The sequence below is a fragment of the Piliocolobus tephrosceles genome, unplaced genomic scaffold (assembly GCF_002776525.5).
Source record: "Piliocolobus tephrosceles isolate RC106 unplaced genomic scaffold, ASM277652v3 unscaffolded_19, whole genome shotgun sequence".
Taxonomy (NCBI): Eukaryota; Metazoa; Chordata; class Mammalia; order Primates; family Cercopithecidae; genus Piliocolobus; species Piliocolobus tephrosceles.
This window is the reverse complement of record NW_022300975.1, coordinates 1,931,231-1,942,127: the sequence shown is the minus strand read 5'-3', so window position 1 is coordinate 1,942,127 and position 10,897 is coordinate 1,931,231. Positions and strand designations below refer to the sequence as shown.

General features: G+C 40.2%; 1 pseudogene; it reads left to right on the top strand.

The window, feature by feature from the left end:
• Positions 1 to 10,456: 10,456 nt before the first annotated feature.
• On the top strand, positions 10,457 to 10,555 carry LOC111545388 (annotated as a pseudogene).
• The last annotated feature ends 342 nt before the right edge of the window (positions 10,556 to 10,897 follow it).

The window sequence follows — 10,897 nt, the reverse complement described above, 5'->3', positions numbered from 1 at the left end:
TGCCTGTCAATTCATGCAATAATTAACGTAATTGTTATTATATTAATGTAATTACAGTAGTGCTATATTTTAACATTTGGGTGGGTAATTAACTTGCTACTCTTCTTTTTCAAGAATTTTCTTGGCGTTTTAAAATTCTCTTTATGAATCAACACTTCCACTTCCAAAAACAAATGCATAGACAGACAATAAATACTCTTACCATATTTATTGGTACAGTAAGAGAATTAAGCTTATTACTTAAATTAGGAAGAACTGACATACTTATAATATTGAATCTCTATATTTAAGAAAATGTATGTTTTCCATTCATTTGTATAGGTTTTGTACACTTCTTGTTACATTTATTTCTAGAAATTAATTTTTGTTGCTATTGTAAATGTGATGATTTTTTTCATTATATCTTCTAATTGGTTATTTTCTGTACCCATGAAAGCTGTTGATTACTATTTATTATTGTACTCAAGTAGTTATGAATTACCTTACTGTTTGCTACAATTTTTTAGTTTATTCTTTTGTGTATTCCATGTAAGCAAGTATAACATTTGCAAAAACAATTTTACTTTCTTTTTTCAACTATATATATATAACTCATTTCTTCTTTTTTCTAATTTCATTGTCAAGTATAGTCAGGACTATGTTAATAAAATAGTAGTTATAGTAGACACTCTGGCTTTTTCTTGACATTAATGGAACAACATAGACACATTTTAAGCTAATAGTCACCATCTAAAAACTAGCATCATATTTAATGTGTTCCCAGTGTGTTTTAATTAAACATAATGCTGACTTTTAAAAAGTGACTATTAGTTTAAAATGTGTCCATAAAGTCTTTAGTTGATTGAGTTTTTTTCAGTGCTTGATTGGGTGATTATATTATTTCTCTTATTTGTTCTTCTCATAGGTGAATTATATTAACAGAGTTACTAATGTTGAATCAATTTCCCATTCCTAGAATAAGCCAGTACTATTATCCTCACCAATGCTCAGTCATTGTCTCGGGGGCAAAGCAGGGGAAGGAAGTGTGGTTTTTTCATGAACACCATAGTGGACCTAAAAGGGTGGCATCCAGAGATTGTCATGAACTACGCTCCTCATAGCAGCTTGTCTTAAAGGAAATTTGAGTGGCACATTTCTGCAGCTGACACATGAGTCAATAAAGCACTGGACGTCAAAGAACCTGAACTTCAGAACAATGACTTCCAACCAGCGGTCCATGCGATCTTGGACCAGTAATATACTCTTTGAAACTCACCTTATTTCTTGCTGGATAATATCACAAAATAGTGCGCTAATGTTTTTCAAGGTATTTATTCTAATGTTAGCTCCAAGAACAGTGTTCAGCACATAACAGTCACTCGATAAGTATTTGTCTAAGGAAAAGAAATGAATGAATAAGTGAAAGAGACATTAGGAAAGAGAAGACGAAGCCCTTTAAAAACATATGTATAAAAAGAGCTTCAAAATATGGATTCTATTTATATCTTGTTACCATTCTCTTCCTATCACGTTCCATTCCTCCGATACTGCATTTACAGAGCATAGCAGCTGCTCGAACATGTAATGGCTTTTATAACTCCACATCTTTGTTCATGCAGGTCTCTTGCCCTGGAATGACTTTTGATCCTCTGTGACTGACAAAAGCTATCAGAATCCAGCTTCAGTGTCCCTTCTTCTCTGAAGACTTTCTTGACATCTCCAAGTTAGGGATCATTTCTCCCTCCTTTGTGTCCTCACAGTATTTTGTTGGTATATCTGCTATAGCATTTACTTACTCCATAGCGATTCCTCTGTATATCTTCCTCCTCCCACTAGATGATGGGACACATTAAGGGACCCTTAACTAATGAGCTACAATTGAATGTAGGCATGGAAGGATATTGATTTCTCTTATTTATTCTCAGCTCCTGGGGTAGCCAGACAGTGAATCAGAGGCCTCTGACCACAAGCAAATTCATCCATTCATCCCACTGTGCAAAAACACGTCTGCTAAGCATGCCATGATTTGAAAAAGATAGAGAAGAACTGCCTTAACATAACAATCCATGTTCTAAGTCTTTGTACACTGGGCACCTTGGATGGAGACTGGTGCATACATATTAGCAATACATGAATTCACAGCTTTTGCATAGTGAATGAGTAAAGAAACTGTTCTTAGTTTCAAATTGTTATTGAGACTTGGCATTCACTGTTACATAATTATTTGATTAATATCTTTTGGCCAGACTAAAATCCATTGGAGATGGGTTAATGTTTATTTTTTGGTTATCATTGTATCCCTAGCACAATATTTGGCTGGGGCTGGAATATGGTAGATATTTAATAAGTACTTGTTGAATAAAGAAAAAAATAAACAAATTGGAAGACCACCTCAGGTGGCTTAAATTAAAATCTTTTTAGAATCTTTATACCTCAGGTTGGCCTGATAGGCCTGCCATGTCCTCAGCAGTTCCTGGGGATCCCTATACTATGTTCCAGCTCATCTTTGCAGAGTGCTTTCTACCTGTCTGGCTTTCACAGTAGCTGCTTATTTCCTGATTACCATTACCTCACATGTTCTGCATCTGTCCAGCCATCAGAGAAAGGGCAAGTATAAACAGAGACTAACTTTGGTACTAGTCCCTGGCAGTCTCCTTCCAGAGACATAGTTAAGTACTCATATTGCCTTCAGAACACATCTGTCTATGGGCTCATCACAAGGTACTGTAATTGTTTGTTAACCTTATCTCTGTTGCTGCAATGCTGGACCAAATGGCTAGCATCTCATAACTGCTTATCAAATGTTTGTTGATCACTCACTATATTGGAAATTATTAATCAACCAACCAATTATCACAACAAATAATCATTAAATGATCAGGTATTCTCTGCAGTCAATATTGAGTCCAGCAATGGGCTTGGTGCTGAATGGATGCCAAAGAAGGACAAAATACTTCTCTGCAGAGTTCACAGAAAAGAAAATTTTTTTAAAAAGGGCAAAAGTGTTCCAGGGAAGGTTAAAACAGTGTTGGGACAATGGAAAGGGTAAAAGCATGTGCTTCAAAGCCAAACTTCCTGAGCTTGAATCTCACCTTTTCTACTTAGTAAAGAGATGCTCTTGGGGAAGCATATCCAGGATATCAATCTTGTCACTTATAAAAGAGAGATGATAAAAACAACTACCCCTTGGGTTGTTTCAAGGATTAAGAAAACACAGGCATTTAAAGTGTTTGGAGGAGACCAGGCATAGTGGCTCATGCCTGTAATTGCAGCACTTTGGGAGGCCGAGACAGGCAGATCACATGAGGCCAGGAGTTTAAGACCAGCCTGGCCAACATGGCAAAACCCTATCTTTACTAAAAACACAAAGATTAGCTGAATGAGGTGGCACACACCTGTGGTCCCAGCTACCCAAGAGGCTAAGGCAGGAGAATCTCTTGAACTCAGGAGGTGGAGGTGGCAGCGAGTCGTGATTGCATCACTGCACTCCAGCCTGGGCGACAGAGCAAGACTCTGTCTCAAAAAATATAAAATTTTTTTAGAAAGTGTTTGGGCTAAAAGAAGCTATTTATTTGAAACTCAATAACCAGCCCAACCATATGCTTCCATTTCAAAACAATTGGAGATGGCCTAATAGGAAGAGCTCCGGTCTGTAGCTCCCAGCATGATCGATGCAGAAGATGGTGATTTCTGCATTTCCAACTGAGGTACCTGGTTCATCTCATTGGGACTGGTTGGACAGTGGGCGCAGCCCATGGAGGGCTAGCTGAAGCAGGACAGGGCATCGCCTCACCAGGGAAGTGCAAGGGGTCAGGGGATTGCACTTTCTTAGCCAAGGGAACCATGACAGACAGCACCTGGAAAATCAGGACACTCCTGCCCAAATACTGCACTTTCCCAGCAGTCTTAGCAAATGGCACACCAAGAGATTATATCCTGTGCCTGGCTCAGCAGGTCCCACACCCATGGAGTCTTGCTCACTGCCAGCGCAGCAGTCTGAGATCAACCTGTGAGACAACAGCCTGGCATGGGGAGGGGCATCTGCAATTGCTGAGACTTGAATAGGTAAACAAAGCAGCCGGTGAAACTCGAATTGGGCAGAGCCCACCACAGCTCTGCAAGGCCTGCTGCCTCTGTAGACCCCACCTCTGGGGGCAGGGCATAGCTGAGCAAAAGGCAGCAGAAACTTCTGCAGACTTAAACGTCCCTGTCTGACAGTTCTGAAGAGAGCAGTGGTTCTCCCATTATGGTGTTTGAGGTCTAGGAATGAACAGACTGCATCCTCAAGTGGGTCCCTGATCCCCATGTAGCCTAACTGGGAGACAGATGCCAGTAGGGGATGTCTGACACCTCATACAGAGGTGACCCTCTGGGATTAAGCTTCCAGAGGAAGGATCAGGCAGCAATATTTGCTGTTCTGCAATCTTTGCTGTTCTGCAGCCTCTGCTGGTGAAACCCAGGCAAACAGGGGTCTGGAGTGGACCTCCAGCAAACTCCAACAGACCTGCAGCTGAGAGACCTGACTCTTAGAAGGAAAACTAACAAACAGAAAGGAATAGAATCAACATCAACAAAAAGGACATCCACACCAAAACCCCACCTGTAGGTCACCAGCATCAAAGACCAAAGGTAGATAAAACCACAAAGATGGGGAGAAACCAGGGCAGAAAAGCTAAAAATTCTAAAAACCAGAACACCTCTTTTCCTCCAAAGGATCGCAGCTCCTCACCAGCAACAGAACAAAGCTGGATGGAGAATGACTTTGACGAGCTGACAAAAGTAGGCTTCAGAAGGTTGGCAATAACAAACTTCTCTGAGCTAAAGGAGGACGTTTGAACCCATCACAAGGAAGCTAAAAACCTTGAAGAAAGACTAGACAAATGGCTAACTAAACAGTGTAGAGAACACCTTAAATGACCTGATGGAGCTGAAAACCATGGCACGAGAACTATGTGACACATACACAAAATTCAATAGCCGATTTGATCAAGTGGAAGAAACGGTATCAGTGATTGAAGATCAAATGCATGAAATAAAACGAGGAGACAAGTTTAGAGAAAAAAAGAGTAAAAATAAATGAACAAAGCCTCCAAGAAATATGGGACTATGTAAAAAGACCAAATCTACATTTGATTGGTGTACCTGAAAGTGATGGGGAGAATGGAACCAAGTTGGAAAACACTCTTCAGGATATTATCCAGGAGAACTTCCCCAACCTTGCAAGGCAGGCCAACATTCAAATTCAGGAAATGCAGAGAACACCATAAAGACACTTCTAGAGAAGAGCAACCCATCAGATTGACCAAGGTTGAAATGAAGGAAAAAATGTTAAGGGCAGCCAGAGAGAAAGGTTGGGTTAGCCACAAGGGGAAGCCTATCAGACCAACAGCAGATCTCTCAGCAGAAACTCTACAAGCCAGAAGAGAGTGGGGGCCAATATTCAACAATCTTAAAGAAAAGAATTTTCAACCCAGAATTTCACATCCAGCCAAACTAAGCTTCATAAGTGAAGGAGAAATAAAATCCTATAAAGACACATGCACATGTATGTTTATTGTGGTGCTATTCACAATAGCAAAAACTTGGAATCAACCCAAATGTCTATCAATGATAGACTGGATTGAGAAAATGTGGCAGATATACACCATGGAATACAATGCAGCCATAAAAAAAGAATGAGTTCATGTCCTTTGCAGAGACATGGATGAAGCTGGAAACCATCATTCTGAACAAACTATCACAAGGACAGAAAACCAAACACCGCATGTTCTCACTCATAGGTGGGAATTGAAGAATGGGAACACCTGGACACAGGGCAAGGAACATCACACATGGGGGACTGTCATGGGGTTGGGGGCAGGGTGAGGGACAGCATTAGGATAAACACCTAATGTAAATGACTAGGTGATGGGTGCAGCAAACCAACATGGCACATGTATATCTATGGAACACACCTGCACCTTGTGCACATGTATCCTACAACTTAAAGTATAATAATAAAAAATAAATAAATAAATAAATAATAAGGTTGATTTCTAGTTCAAAAAAAACAGAAAGTGTTTAGAAAAGCCTCTGGTATGTAGTCAATGCTCAATAAATATTAACCGTATCATTATTGTTATTATTAGAAATTATTTCAAGGAGGAGCCCCAGACCCTGAAGAGTAGTAATAACTGCCATTTATTGAACTCTTACCACATGCCAGGGAGTCTGCTAAGGGTTCCATATGTGTTACCTCATTTAGGCCTTGCCACAGATTCTGTGAGCCTGCATACCGTTAAATACACACTCTACAGATGAGCAACTGAGGATTCAGAGAGTTCAAAGCATGTTGCTCACAGTGGTAACAAATAAGTGCCCAAACTCTCTTCTCATCTGGTCCTCCATCCTGATCCTGCTTCCTTTGTCTACACAGAAAAAAAGCAATTTTAACCCTAGAGAAATTAAAAGAATCCAGTGTTTGAGGACTGGACTATTTTTAAGGACTTGGGGGAGGTGGTGTTAAGGGGTTAGAGGACAGGATTTTACAAACTTCTGGTTATAACCTTCTAGTTAGAGATTTTGCATCCTTTAAAATGTGGCATGATGACCAGTGGTGAGCATTTTTTCATGGCCTCCAATCCTGCACCTTCCACCTACTAAATCTAAACAAAATTATAAACTTTCGGGTCCTCATCTTTTTTATTTCTTTTTTTTTTGAGACGGTGTCTCACTGTCACCCAGGCTGGAATGCAGTGGCACAATCTTGGCTCACTGCAACCTCTGCCTCCTGGGCTCAGGGAATCCTCCCACCTCAGCCTCCTGAGTAGCTGGGAACACAGGCACATGCCACCACGCCTGGCTAATTTTTTGTATTTTTGGTAGTGATGGGTTTCATCATGTTGCCCATGCTGGTCTCGAGCTCCCCAAGCAATCCACCTGCTTCGGCCTGCCAAAGTGCTGGGATTACAGGCATGAACCACTGCACACACCTTTTCAATGTTTGCTTTTTCTCTAAGGACTAAATGAGATCATTGTAATGTATGTAAAACAACTGACACAGAATAGTCACTTGATAAATATAACTATTAATTTTAGAGCATAACTCATATGTTGTATAATGACCTAAATTTTACCTGCAAAAATCCTCTCAGAAATTACATCAATCTTTAAAAACTCATGATAGCCACCAAAAATGTTTTTCTTAAATATTTTGATCTTAGAACTCTTAGGAAGAAAATCACATAACTACATTGCTTTTCAATACTTACACTTATATTCTAATTGTAGTTTTGATCCTACTCTGAAAAAAATAAAATTTTAAAAAACGAATTTATCTCTTACGGTCAAGCCCACTGAAATGATCCTTTTAAAGTGAATACTAACCAAAAGCTCATAGACCAATGAAACATTTTAGAGACTCCTGAAATAAAGCTGCACACCTACAACCAGCTCATCTTCAACAAAGTAAACAAAAATGAACAATGAGGAAAGTACACTTTATTCAATAAATGTTGTTGGGAAAATTGGTTAACCACATGCAGAAGAATGAAATTGGACCTATATCTATTACTATATACAAAAATTAACTCAAGATGCATTAACGACTTAAATGTAAGACCTCAAACTACAAAAATTCTAGAAGAAAATCTAAGAAATATTCTTCTAGACACTGGCCTAGGCAAAAAATTTATGAGGAGGACCCCAAAAGCAAATACATCAAAATCAAAAATAGACAAATGGAACTAATTAAACTAAAGAGCTTCTGCACAGCAAAAAGAAGTGATCAACAGAACAAACAAACAATCTAGGGAATGGAAGAAAATATTTGCAAAATATGCATCCAAATATGATCTAATATTCAGAATCTATAAGGAACTTAAATGAATCAACAAGAAAAAAGCAAACAACCCCATTAAAACGTGGGCAAAGGACATAAACAAACACTTCTCAAAAAAAGACACTAGCAGCCAACAAACATGAACACATGCTTATCATCACTAATAATAGAGAGACGCAAATTAAAACCACAATGACATACTATCTTACGCCAGTCAGAAGGGCTATTACTAAAAAGTCATCACTATGTACAGAGGAAAAAAAGAAGTCCAAAAACAACAGATGTTGACAAGGTTGTGGAGAAAAGGGAATGCTTAGTGGGAATGTAAATTAATTCAGCCACTCTGGAAAGCAGTCTGAAGATTTCTCAAAGAACTAAAAATAGAACTACCATTCGACTCAGCGATCCCATTACTGGGTATATACCAAAGGAAGATAAATCATTCTACCCAAAAGACAAATACTCTCATATGTTCATTACAGCACGATTTGCAATAGCAAAGACACGGAATTAACCTAGGATTGGATTTAAAAAATGTGGTACATATACACCATGGACTACTATACAGCCATAGAAAAATTAAATAATGTCCTTTGCAGCAACATGGATGCAACTGGAGGTCATTATCCTAAGCGAACTAATGCAGAAACAGAAAACCAAATATCACGTGTTCTTACTTATAAGTGGGAGCTAAATCTTGAGTTCACACAGAATAAAGATAGGAACAATAAACAATGAAGACTCCAAAAGGAGGAACAGGGAGGGCTGAAAAACTTCCTATTGGGTTCTATGTTCACTATCACTATGTATCACTAATAGATCTAGGTGATGGAATCAATAAAAGACCAAACCTCAGGCCGGGCGCGGTGGCTCAAGCCTGTAATCCCAGCACTTTGGGAGGCCGAGACGGGCGGATCACGAGGTCAGGAGATCGAGACCATCCTGGCTAACACGGTGAAACCCCGTCTCTATAAAAAAAATACAAAAAATTAGCCGGGCGTGGTGGCAGGCGCCTGTAGTCCCAGCTACTCGGGAGGCTGAGGTGGGAGAATGGCGGGAACCCGGGAGGCGGAGCTTGCAGTGAGTTGAGATCCGGCCACTGCACTCCAGCCTGGGCGACAGAGCGAGACTCCGTCTCAAAAAAAAAAAAAAAAAAAAAAACCAGACCTCAGCACCCCACAATATACCCTGTAACAAACCTGCACGTATACCCCCTGAATTTAAAATAAAAATGACAATAAAATATCAAATAATAAAGTAAATATTAAACAAAAGCTACTTCCTTTTCAAATTCTAAGATACGTGTAATAATTGAAAAAATAAGAACCTGGCTGGCCGCGGTGGCTCATCCCTGTAATCCCAGCACTTTTGGAGGCTGAGGCAGGCAGATAACCTGAGGTCAGGAGTTTGAGACCAGTCTGGCCTACGTAGTGAAACCCCAGCTCTACTAAAAATACAAAAATTGGCTAGGCATGGTGACGGGTGCCTGTAATCCCAGCTACTAAGGAGGCTGAGGCAGGAGAATCACTTGAACCCGGAAGGCAGAGGTCACAGTGAGCCAAGATCGCACCACTGCACTCTAGCCTGGGCGACAAAGTGAAACTCTATCTGAAAAAAAAAAGAAAGAAAAAAGAAAATATGAGAATCTAAGATACAAATATCCAATCATTATATTAACATGAGCTTTTTAAACAACTTTTTCTCTTGCTTACTTCAGCAGCACGTATACTAAAATTGGAACTGATGCAGGATTTTTCTTGACCCCTTCCCTGGACTCACGACAGGGACTTTCCCCTCTACTTCGCCCACCACGCTCAGCCCCTTGCAGAAGGGAGCACATAAGTGAGTGAGTGTGGGATCTGGCCGGCTGCTCTGGGTGCTGACACAGGAGCAAGCTCCGTCCGTGTGGAACCTGCAGCCAGACTAAGCGTGTTGCCTCACGGGGAATGCAGGCACTCAGGTGAAGGTGCTTTCAACCCTGAAGCCCCAGAGTAGGTGTTACAGTGCTCTTTTAGTTCCACCATCCACAGTCCAACAACAGAGGTGAGTTAGCAGCTCGGTTGGCCCCTTGCCTCATTGCGTAGGATGGCTGCCCTCTGCTGGCGAGGGCAAAGGGCCAGTATGACAGCCTTTCTGGGTACCCATACTTGGTGGGTCCCAAGCTCTTGTCCAGAGTCCAAGAAGCATGAGGTCATATGGATTATTAAAGGATGGTGAAGGTGGAGAATTTTACTGAGCAATGAAAAGAGCGCTCAGCAGAGAGGGGAGCTGGAGAGAGGATGAAAAGGGCAGGTCATCTTTCCCAAAGTTAGGCTGTCTCTTCCCTGAAGTCAGGCTGTCTTCTCCTCTACCAACTGAATCTGGGGTCTTTATAGGCACAGGATGGGAAGTACATGCTGATTGGCTTGTGAGTATGCAAAAAAAGTTAAAGCAAAGACAACACTCAATGATGGGCATGACAGTGTAGAAAACCAATTAGGAAAGGGTAGATATACGTGAAATAGGTGAAGGATGGGGATCAGTCAGAGGAAAGCACGCCAAACAGGAAGACAAGCTCTCAATCCAGTCTGAGGATTTAACTTTTAGCTTAGCTTTCAGGCTTTAAACTGTCTTCTGCTTAGAGGTGGGGTTTCACTGGGGACCTCCCCTTTCCACCTGGGCATTTGGCTGCCTTCTGTCACTCTCAGAACAATACAGAGATTATCATGGCCCCTACACAAGGATGGCATGCAGATTCATGAAACGTTCCACTTAAAAATAAATAAATAAAACAATTAAAAAAATTTTTTTTAAATGGACAATAATTATACATAGTGATATTTTGATACATATGATGTACAGTGATCAGATCAGGATAATTAGCATATCCCTCATCTCAAACATTTATCATTTCCTTAAAACATCAACACATGTCTGACTGGCTATAGCAGTCAATTTGGATAGATAGAGGTTCTATTTCAATGAATGAAATACATAGGCTTTTGGAAAATCCTGAGTAGGTGGAGAGGTTTTTTTTTTTTTATAATCTGAGTGGAGATTTCTTTTGATCTCAGAGGACAGCAAAGATCAGGTTAAAAGTTTGCATGAGAATATATATCA